The sequence below is a fragment of the Trichechus manatus genome, unplaced genomic scaffold (assembly GCF_000243295.1).
Source record: "Trichechus manatus latirostris isolate Lorelei unplaced genomic scaffold, TriManLat1.0 scaffold00012, whole genome shotgun sequence".
Classification (NCBI taxonomy): Eukaryota; Metazoa; Chordata; class Mammalia; order Sirenia; family Trichechidae; genus Trichechus; species Trichechus manatus.
Genome location: NW_004443948.1, coordinates 10,241,545 through 10,251,699, shown reverse-complemented (window position 1 = coordinate 10,251,699; position 10,155 = coordinate 10,241,545).

Here is a 10,155-nt window from a genome sequence, read left to right as displayed (position 1 = left end):
TGCAAATCCAAAAATAAGAAACGAAACCAGTTGCTGTCGGGTTAATTCCAATTCACGGCGACCCATGTGTAGCAGAGGAGAGCTGCACTCCAAAGAGTTTTCAAGGTTGAGCTCTTTCAGAAGCAGATCATCAGGGCTTTCTTGAAGCACCAGCCTTTCAGTTAGTAGTCAAGCACTTACCCATTTGCACTACTTAGGGATTCTCTAGTCTCATCAGTGGGAGGGAAGTAATGTCCAATGACTAATGTCCCCTTTTATCTGCATGATCATTGACCATTTTCCCAAAGACATGGTTCCTTTTCCTACATTTCCGTTGTTAACTGATACCCTTTCTGTGTGGCACTTTTTTTTTCTTTGTATGTATTCACACTTCATCCAGAAGTCATTTGGTCTGTCATAAGTCCATTGATCTATAACCTAATATTGATTTTATCATTTATCTCCCAGACAGCCAATTATTTTCTTCATTGTCAACATTGTAACGAGCTCCTTATTGAAGCCCCTTAATACTTAAAAACAAAGACATTAAAATGTGCAGTCACCAGCTGTTATATAGACATGCATATTTAGTTGAAGTTAAAAAAAAAAATTGGTTATTTAATGATGGAACTCCACTGGTGAGTTTTGACCTGCAATAAAATAATATGGGTTTTCTGTAAGTTATTTAGACCAATATATTCATGAAAAACATGTTTTTTATTCACTGGAAATTTTAACTTCAAGTAATGCATCTTTCTAATTATATAGTAAAGGAAACAGATACCTCCAGGTAATCTTTGAAGTACAAGAAGAAGCAATTTGTTTGTTCTCTGATTTCCCATTCTCTCTTCTTATGTTCTTTATTACCATGAGCAAAATATTTGAATGAAACTGGAGTTTTGTTTATAGATGACTGTCTTCTGTTAATGTTGAAAAACCCTCCAGACTTCTGAATAATACTTTGTTTATATTATGCAGATTTCCCTAGCAATGAATGAAGGAAATAAAGTAAGCAATCTCCAACTGTTCCAAATTGATAATGATGTCAATATCCTTATCAATATTGGCTATATATGGCATTAATCTTGTTGAAATGAGATTAGCAATTAAAATAAGATATTGCATGTGCCTGTGACATACAAATCATGCAGGAAAGTCAGAAGAAGTATACACCTGTCAAAATATTTCTACTTGTGTTTGTTTTGTGGAAATAGACGCAGAACTTCCAAATAAGAACAAACAAAGGCTTCTATTCAGAGCTTGCCATAGCAAGAGAGTCAGCCACCATCTCTTTCTTATGTTTGGTAGAGACTCACAGGCAGGCAGGGGAATGAGAACACTTTATAGTGGAAAAAAGGGAAAATTTCAGGTATGCCCTGATTGGAAACTGTTAGCATGGGAAAGTGATAGGCGAACTAGAAGCTGGGCACCCTATGTAACTGGTTAGGGGGCATGTTTGGTTTTCTCCAATGGCCTCCATTGGAAGGGGGCAGAGTGTTATGGGTTGAATTTGGCCCCCTAAAAACTTGTGTTGTCAGTCCTAATCTCTAAGGCTGTGGCTATAATCCCATTTGGGAATGGGCTGTCTTTGTTATGTTAATGATACAAGATTAGCATAGGGTGTATTTTGAGTCAACTTTTTGAGATTTAAAAGAAAGCTAGGAGCAGAGATGTGGAAAGAGAGATGCCAAGCCACATTAAGATCCACAGTGAGCAGAAGCTCAAAGAGACAAGGACCTTCCTCCAAAGCCAACGGAGAGAAAACCTTCATCTAGACCTGGAACCCTGGATTCAAACTTCTAGACCCCTAAATTGTGAGAAAATAAATTTCTGTTTGTTAAAGCCACCCATTTGTGATATTTCTGTTATAGCAGCACTAGATAACCAAGACAACCTAAAATCCTGTTGCTGTTGAGTCGATTCCTCCTCAAGATAACTAAGACAGGGAGGTAAAAATTAGGGAACTTGTCAGTTGTCATCATGTCTTGTTCGTTTGGGGCCCATTGTTACAGGGGTTGTTAATTTGGCTTCCCGAAAGGTTAGCTGCCAGCTGTGGGTCAGAATTCTATTTGTATACATGGTCTTGCCACTGTCCAGGCATTTGTTTATTCAGTATCTCAGTTTGTTTGCTTGCTTGTTTTCATGTCTGTGCCTTTAGTTGTTGATGTTGTTATCTCATTTAGGGATTAGAGAATGGAGAATTGCCACATTTATTAGAATGTTTTTGTTTGCAAATAGTAGAAAACACAAATCAAATTGGCTTAATTAATTAAGATAATTTATAACTCTAGTGACTGAAAAGTCTATCAGGGGTTGCTTGATCCACAGCTAAAAAGTACTACTAGGACCTGTTTTTATCCTCTTTGCATTTCTCAACTCCTGCTCCTGGGTGTTTGCTTCATTCTTCAGAGGCTTCTTGACACATTTCAGGGATCCAGAAACCAAAATTCTGCACTCTTATCCAAGAGAGGAGAGAATTTCAGCCACAACATCCAGATGCCTTGAGATTCATTCTGATTGTACCAACATAAACCACAGACCCACTCCTGAACAAATCGCTGTGGCCATGAGCCACTCTGTATCTGGGAATCAAGTCAGCTTCGCTTGCTGCACATCATCTTTATGGGAGCAGCAAGGAGTTGTTCATTAAAATCAGAGTGGTACACACCAGAGAAAGGGAATACATTTAGGAGTTAAGTGAAAGAATTTAATACTTTGTGTGCGTGTGTATGTGCGTGTGGTGAAAAATATACATAAGAAAAATAAGCCATCTCAACTTCTCCATATAAAATTCAACGACATTGATAACATCCTTCAAGTTGTGCAACCATTCTTGCTACCCTTTTCCAAATCATTCCATCCCTCTTAAGATAAACTTAATGCACCCTAAGCAAAAACTCCCCACATTTTTATTCCGATGTGCAGTAGTGAATTTGATTTGAGCAATATGAATAGGACACAAAGGAATAATATTGATGATGTTTTCAACGATGGCAACGGGTTTGGATTTTTTTTGGTTTTATGATGAGGAGAAAAATTTCACCTGTAAAAATGATTAATGGTAATAATGAGAGAACAATTTCACTTAACTAGCTTGGGATAATTAAATCCCCAACACCCATGACATAACTCCATAACCACTTAATTTGCCTTCAGGATATCCCACAGAACCACTGCTAATCAAAAGCTGTTGCAAGCTGCTAAGTTCAGCATTCCTTTTTTTTTGTAAGCCACAAACCCACTGTCCAGTTTTGCTTATCATCTTCTATTATCCTTCTCTACCTCAGGAAAATAATAAATAATAAAAAAACAGGACATTAACACATCACCAACAAGGAATAAATGGCTAACCCAGCTCCAGGGTGCAAGCTGCTTATCTGAGTTTACAATCCAGTTAAGAGACATGGTCCTTTAAAAACTACAAAGCAAATATCACATGCAAATTTGAGACATATATTTACGTGTTGTAATGCTCTGCCTGTTTAGTGTTTGCTCCATATTTTATCTTGTTTTAAATTGGTTCTACTGAATGATTTAAACCTTAATAATCTCCAGTAGAGCTTCTAATTATCTTTAGGTGGTAACTAAACCAAAAGTCTGAATTTTTCTCTTCAGTGAGATTTTATATTTCACATTTGTTTCTATTTGTGAGAAAGCATTTATTCCATTGCAGGTGTTACCAAAATCTTATTGGCTCCTGCAAAAGCAAAATTCTTTTGCATGCAGTCTAAAACCAGAGTAACAGGACTTGACAGATCTCCTCTCTATCCCCTTTCAAGACAGATTGCCATTTCCCAGGTACTACCAACTCTAAGTAGTGGGAAATTTTCAAGATGTTCACCCCTTAGCATCTAGACTTCGATGAACTGAGCCATCAAACTGTTCTATGTGTTATGTAAATTGTGCTTTGGCAATGAATATTTCTCTAGCCAAGGTTGGTGTTATCAGAATTTAAGATGTCGAAGCTCAGTAATAAAGTTTACATATAACCAACAGCCTTCGAAAAGAAATTATTGAACGTGGGTTTAAAAGTAAGTTTTACACAGCCTTTAGAATGCTTTAATGAATTATTAGTTCTTTTATTCTAATGAAAACTTGACTTCCGTGCTAATCAGCTAACAGAAGATATATTTGCTTTAGATTAATATTTCTGTGCAATAGAACTTAATTTACTTTCAAGAGCTCCTTTTTAACTATCAGCAGATTGTACATAATAAAGAAAAAAACCATATTGTAAGATAGTGTTAACTATTTAACCTTGAAAGGTATTCTATTGGTTAATCATAACCTAGAACTCCTTAGCCATACGCATTTGTAGTAACCATAGCTGACTTCAGAGGAGCTGTTGCTATTAAATAATGCTTAATTAATTGGCTATATTAGATGAATACTTGAGATTTTTTTTTAAAGGCAATAAATAATGAAAAGGATGCCCCATAGTACTTTTTCATAACCAATATTCAGATTCTTTAATTTGGTCCCTCTGTCTTTCCTACTAAAACTGCCTTCAACATTGCTAATCCAGAAAAGAAATCATAGTCTCCTGCCTGTTTTTTCTGACTTCACCAATGTATAATACTATGGTGTGTTCCACATTTCTTCCCTACAGGAATGAGGCATTTATCCCCACAGTTGCTGAGACTGTTGACCACTGAGGACTCTGAACTGAGTCTCTCTCTGAAATTTCCCAAAACCAATTGTTCTCAAACTTTAACATACATTAGAATCATTGGGAGAACTTAAAACACAGATCGCAGGGACCCAGATTTCTGGTTTAGTAAATCTTGAGCAGCAACCGAAACTTTGCCTAACAAGTACCTAGGTGATGCTAATCTTACTCTTCTGGCTAACACACTTTGACAACCACTGCCCTAAACCAAAGAGACCTGCCTCATCCAAGGTGGATGCAGCCCAGATCCATCAGGGGTATAAAAGCCAGGTGCACTTGACTCAAACGGACAAATTTAAAGGGCCGTTGCAGCTCCAGAACTCCTGGTGAGATTGGCTAAAGCATTTGCTGCCATTGCATTACAGTTTAACCATTCCCTCTGTCCAGTCCTACATCCATCACTGCCCTTACTGGTGTTAATCCTGAGGATACCAACCAAGAAATCTCTTCAATGAAAATGTTCATCTCAGTGTTTGTGTCTCAGAATCATTCTAAGATATCATTCTTCTGCTCTTCAATACCATCACACACCCAAGATCCAGAGTGATCTACTTAAAACACATATCTGAGTTTTTTAATGGCTCTTCAACATCTCAGGAATGCCATTCAAACTTGTGTCTATCTTTTGTATTCTCCCCAATTCTGGATCAATCCAACTACTTAGCTTCTACTGATTGTTGAATGCTGCTGGAGAAAAAGCACACAACTTCATAGCCTCTGCTCCAAACATGTCCTCCACACTGCCTGATAATACCGGAGGGTTTTTCTTGGTAGTTTCCTCTCTCATTCTCCACATGAGCTATATTTTCCATTTTCTTCCCATCTCTTACTCCACTGATTGCTCAGCTACTCTCAGATGTCTTCTTTTCATCACCAGTTACCTAGTTGCACAAACTAGATCCCAACATCATCCTCCACAGTTCCGTTGTCCCTCATTCCCCAAGTCTAATCCAATACCAAATCCTGTTGACTCTATCTCCAAAATATCTCTCCAATTTATTCATACCTCTCCTTCCTAGTTGTTCATTTATGCCCTAGTCTAGAAAAAGTTTATATCTCACTCAGATAACATCCAAGTCCTCCTAACTAGATCCAGAATTTTCTCCCCTCCAATCTATTCTCTACCTTGGCAGTCCTTCTAATTTTGTCTCTCCTTTTTAACGCATTCTTCCTGCACTCTTTCGCCACAAATGTCCTCTTGATGCACGCTTCCTCTACATATATACATATTTATCTTGGGATGAAGTTCAAAATTCTTTATTTGGCTGACAATGCTGTTTATTATTTGATCTTTATTTATATCTCTTGCCTCATCAGGTATCTCTGCAGGCAATACAACACGGTGCAATTATGCTGAACAACTTGAAGGTCTCGAGCCTCTGCATAATAATGCCACTCCTCCAGACAGATGTCTCTAAGTTCCTGAGGCTAAGAAAATAAATAAACAACCAAATTTTATGGCAACAAATTCTAAAACTTGAGATTATATCCTCAAACACTGAGAGGCCAGCCATAAAATCCCAGGATGAGAAACACTGTCATAGATGCTGTCCTTTAATTTTCTAACTCTAGTTTGAGTTGCTATCAAGTCAATTCCAACTCAGGGCTACCCCTTGTGTGTCAAAGTAGAATTGTGCTCCATAGGGTTTTTAATGACTAATTCTTTTGGAAGTAGATTTCTAGGTCTTTCTTCCACGGGCCTCTAGGTTGGCTCAAATCTCCAACATTTCAATTAGCAGCTGATTTATAGAATTTTAGGAATGGGCACTAAATAAAAGCAAATTCAACTCCCTTATTTTCCAAATATTGCTCAGAGAGTTCAAATGAATTTGTCCAGTGAATATTAAAGGAGTCAGAACTAGATACGGGGTGGGCAGCACACTGAAATTGAAGGGACTGATTAGATCTATAGAATATCAAAGAACTAATATACATGTGTATATATATATATATATGGAAGGGTGTCAGCATCAATTTTCAAACCCAGTGCAGATAATCCTAAAATGTGTGTAAGGAAGAGGAGCAGACTGGGAACACTGTTCTCCAGGAAGTCATGAGCTCTTTTAGATGCAGTGCTTCATGCTTCTTTGTTGAAGGCCATGGAGAGCACAGTCCTGGGCTCTTAGCTTAGACTTAGAATGGGAGAAGTAAGGTACATCCTTATCTCTTTGAGCATGCTGGGTATAGCTATAATAGTTAATATCTCAAAAAGAAATGTATATTATTCAATGACCTGGTATACAAACACATGAAGCAAACATGCTCGCGCATACAACTAAGTAATAGAAATGATCACAAAGGAAACTGATGTTTTATATTCAATTTTGTTCTATGTTGAATCTTTAAGAAAAAGACTGCCCCTGACCTGCTCAACTGTTTTCACAGCCCATTAATGGGTTGCAGTTAACAGTTTGAAAAAGAATTTATGCTTGATTTCTCATTATTTAGTCTGAAATTTGAAATCTTCTTTGTGCTCTTTTACATATTACAGCAATAAAACATTTTAAATTTACTTCCTCTCGTTATATTTTGCCTTCTTGATAAATTGCGTTTTGTCCTTCTGCAAGCCTTATTATTAAGATTAAGCTATACAGAATGAACAGGTAGGATAAAATGTAAAAGAAAGGACTTCCAAACAGAAAGAGTCTTTCAGTATGCATGGAAATGAAAACATGGGGAAAGTAGAAGTAAAAAGGGACTCATGTTACACAAAAGACCTATCTGCCTTGGAATAAAAATCCTAGGATAGGTTGTGAGAACTATCCATATAAATGAAAAACAGCTTATTGCTTATTTCTAGGTTACAGCTTATAAAATTTCAAAACTCCTTGGAAAAGCACCCTGCCAATACAAGGTAGCTACCACAAAATATTCATGATAGCTTTACATGGTTAGACAGAGCATAGACTCTAAGATGGTAACAACGTCTTCATTCTCCACAGCCTGAGAAAAGTGTCTTAGGCTGGGTTTTCTAGAGAAACAAAACCAGTAAGTGTATAAATATATATATAGAGAGAGATTATATCAAGGAAACAGCTCATGTGATTGTAGAGGCTAAAATGTCCCAAGTCTTTGGATCAGGGTAGAGGCCTCTCCCAAGTCACACAGCTGCAGAAGCTGGCAAGCCCAAGATCAGAAGGTCGGAGAGCAGGGCTCCCACTCACAGGCTGTGCAGATTGACGAATCCCAGGTTCGGCAGATAAACTGACAGCTCAAGTCCCGAGAACGGGAGATGAGACGACAGGAAGCAGCCACAGGATCCAGAGAGAGTGAAAACCCAGAACATCTGCTTATATACAGATGCAGGCCACACCTCCAAGTAGACGCCCTTTCATCTGATTGGCTACTCACAGTATATTCAATCATGGGAGTGATTACATTAAAACATGGAGAATCATGGCCCAGCCAAGTTGACACACAATCTTAACCATCACAGTCCACCCCTTGTCAACTTGGCTCATGTACTTATCTCCTTAAACCATACATAATCTCTGAATAAAGACAATGAGAAAGTCATACTTGCGCCTAACATGATACAACAAATAGGCATACAATCGAAAATGCACTAGCCACATTTACAGCTTATATTTTATAAGTGAAGAAAACAAAAATTTTTGATGCACACATACAAATTACAAATACTCATAACAATTACAGTCCCTGTTTCTGCAACTGGTCATGTAGCCATAACTGGTATTTAGAACAACCTTCTTCCACCACCCATTCTGTATTTCCTTTGCCCTCAGCAAGCACTTCGGCTGGTCATGGTTCTTTGCCTGGTGGGGTGACCCAAACCTTCATTCCTGAAGGGTTTGTGTCATTAGTAGTCATGTCAGAATTAGGTTGCTGTAGTTTTCCATTGACTTTAATCACAGGGCATGGTAGTACTAAGAGACACCCTAAGGAATCTCCTGCATTCCAGACATACTCTTCTTTACCTCCATTATGTAATATCAATCTGATTTCCTCTTGGTAATCGGGATCAATCACACCAGTCAGTATGGTAATTCCCTTCTTTGCCTGATGATCCAGAGGCATAAGGAGCCCAAAGTGGCCAGGTGGCATTCTTAACTTCCAGTTCAATGGAATCAGTGATGTGTCTCCAGGTGGGAGCATTCCTACCTTTGGAACTGAGACCTCTAGGCCTGCAGAGCATAAGGTCGAAGGGACAGGAAGCAAAAATCTTGCAAGTGGGTCACTAGGGGTAATAGTGAGTGGTGCCACTCCCATTTCCACCCCTTGATTCCTGGACCCATGAATCCTGGCTATGGGAGAAACTGTACCATATATTGGGCACTGGTTTAGAGCATATACCACCTCCTGGAGAACATTGCCCCAACCCTGCAAGGTATTGCCACCTAGCTGGCGCTGTAATTGTGTCTTTAGAAGGCCGTTCCATCTTCTATCAAGCCAGCTGCTTCAGGATGATGCGGAACATGGTAAGACCAGTGAATTCCATGAGCGTGGACCCCGCTGCACTTCATTTGCTGTGAAGTGAGTCCCTTGATCTGAGGCAATACTGTGTGGGATACTGTCTCAGTCATCTAGTGCTGCTCCAACAGAAATACCACAAGTGGATGGCTTTAACAAAGAGAAGTTTATTTCTTCACAGTCCAGTAGGCTACAAGTCCAAATTCAGGGTGTCAGCTCCAGGGGAACGCTTTCTCCATCGGCTCTGGAGGAAAGTCCATGTCATCAGTCTTCCTTTGGTCTGGGAGCTTCTCTGCACAGGAACCTCAGGTCCAAAGGATGCACTGTGCTTCCAGCACTGCTTTCTTGGCGGTATGAGGTTCCCATGTGTCTCTGCTCACTTCTCTCTTTTATATCTCAAAAGAGATTGCATTAAGACACTGATCTTGTCAACCTCATCAGTATAACATCATCACAGTGATAGAATTTACAACACATGAGGAGATCACATCAGATAACACAATCATACAATACTGGTAATCATGAACTAGCCAAGGTGCTACATACATTTTTGGGGGGACACAATTCAATCCATGACAGATACCATGATGGTGGATAAGGCATTCTGTAAGTCCACGGATGGTAGTTTTGGCAGAAGCATTGTGTGCAGGGAAGGCAAATCCATATCCAGAGTTAAGTGTCTATTCCAGTAAGGACAAAACGCTGCCCTTTCCATGATGGAAGTGGTCCAATGTAATCAAATTGCCATCAGGTTGCTGGCTGATCACCTCAAGGGATGGTGCCATATCTGGGACTCAGTGTTGGTCTCTGCTGCTGGTAGATTTGGCACTCAGCAGAGGCTGTGGTCATGTCAGCCTTGGTGAGTGGAAGTCCATGCTGCTGAGCCCATGCATAAACTCCATCCCTGCCACCATGGCCACTTTGTTCATGAGCCCATTGAGCAATGGCAGGAGTAGTTGGGGAAAGAGGATGAGTGGTTTCCACAGAACGTGTCATCCTATCCACTTGATTGTTAAAATCATCCTCTGCTGAGGTCACCCTTTGGTGAGCATTCACATGAGACACAAATATCTTCA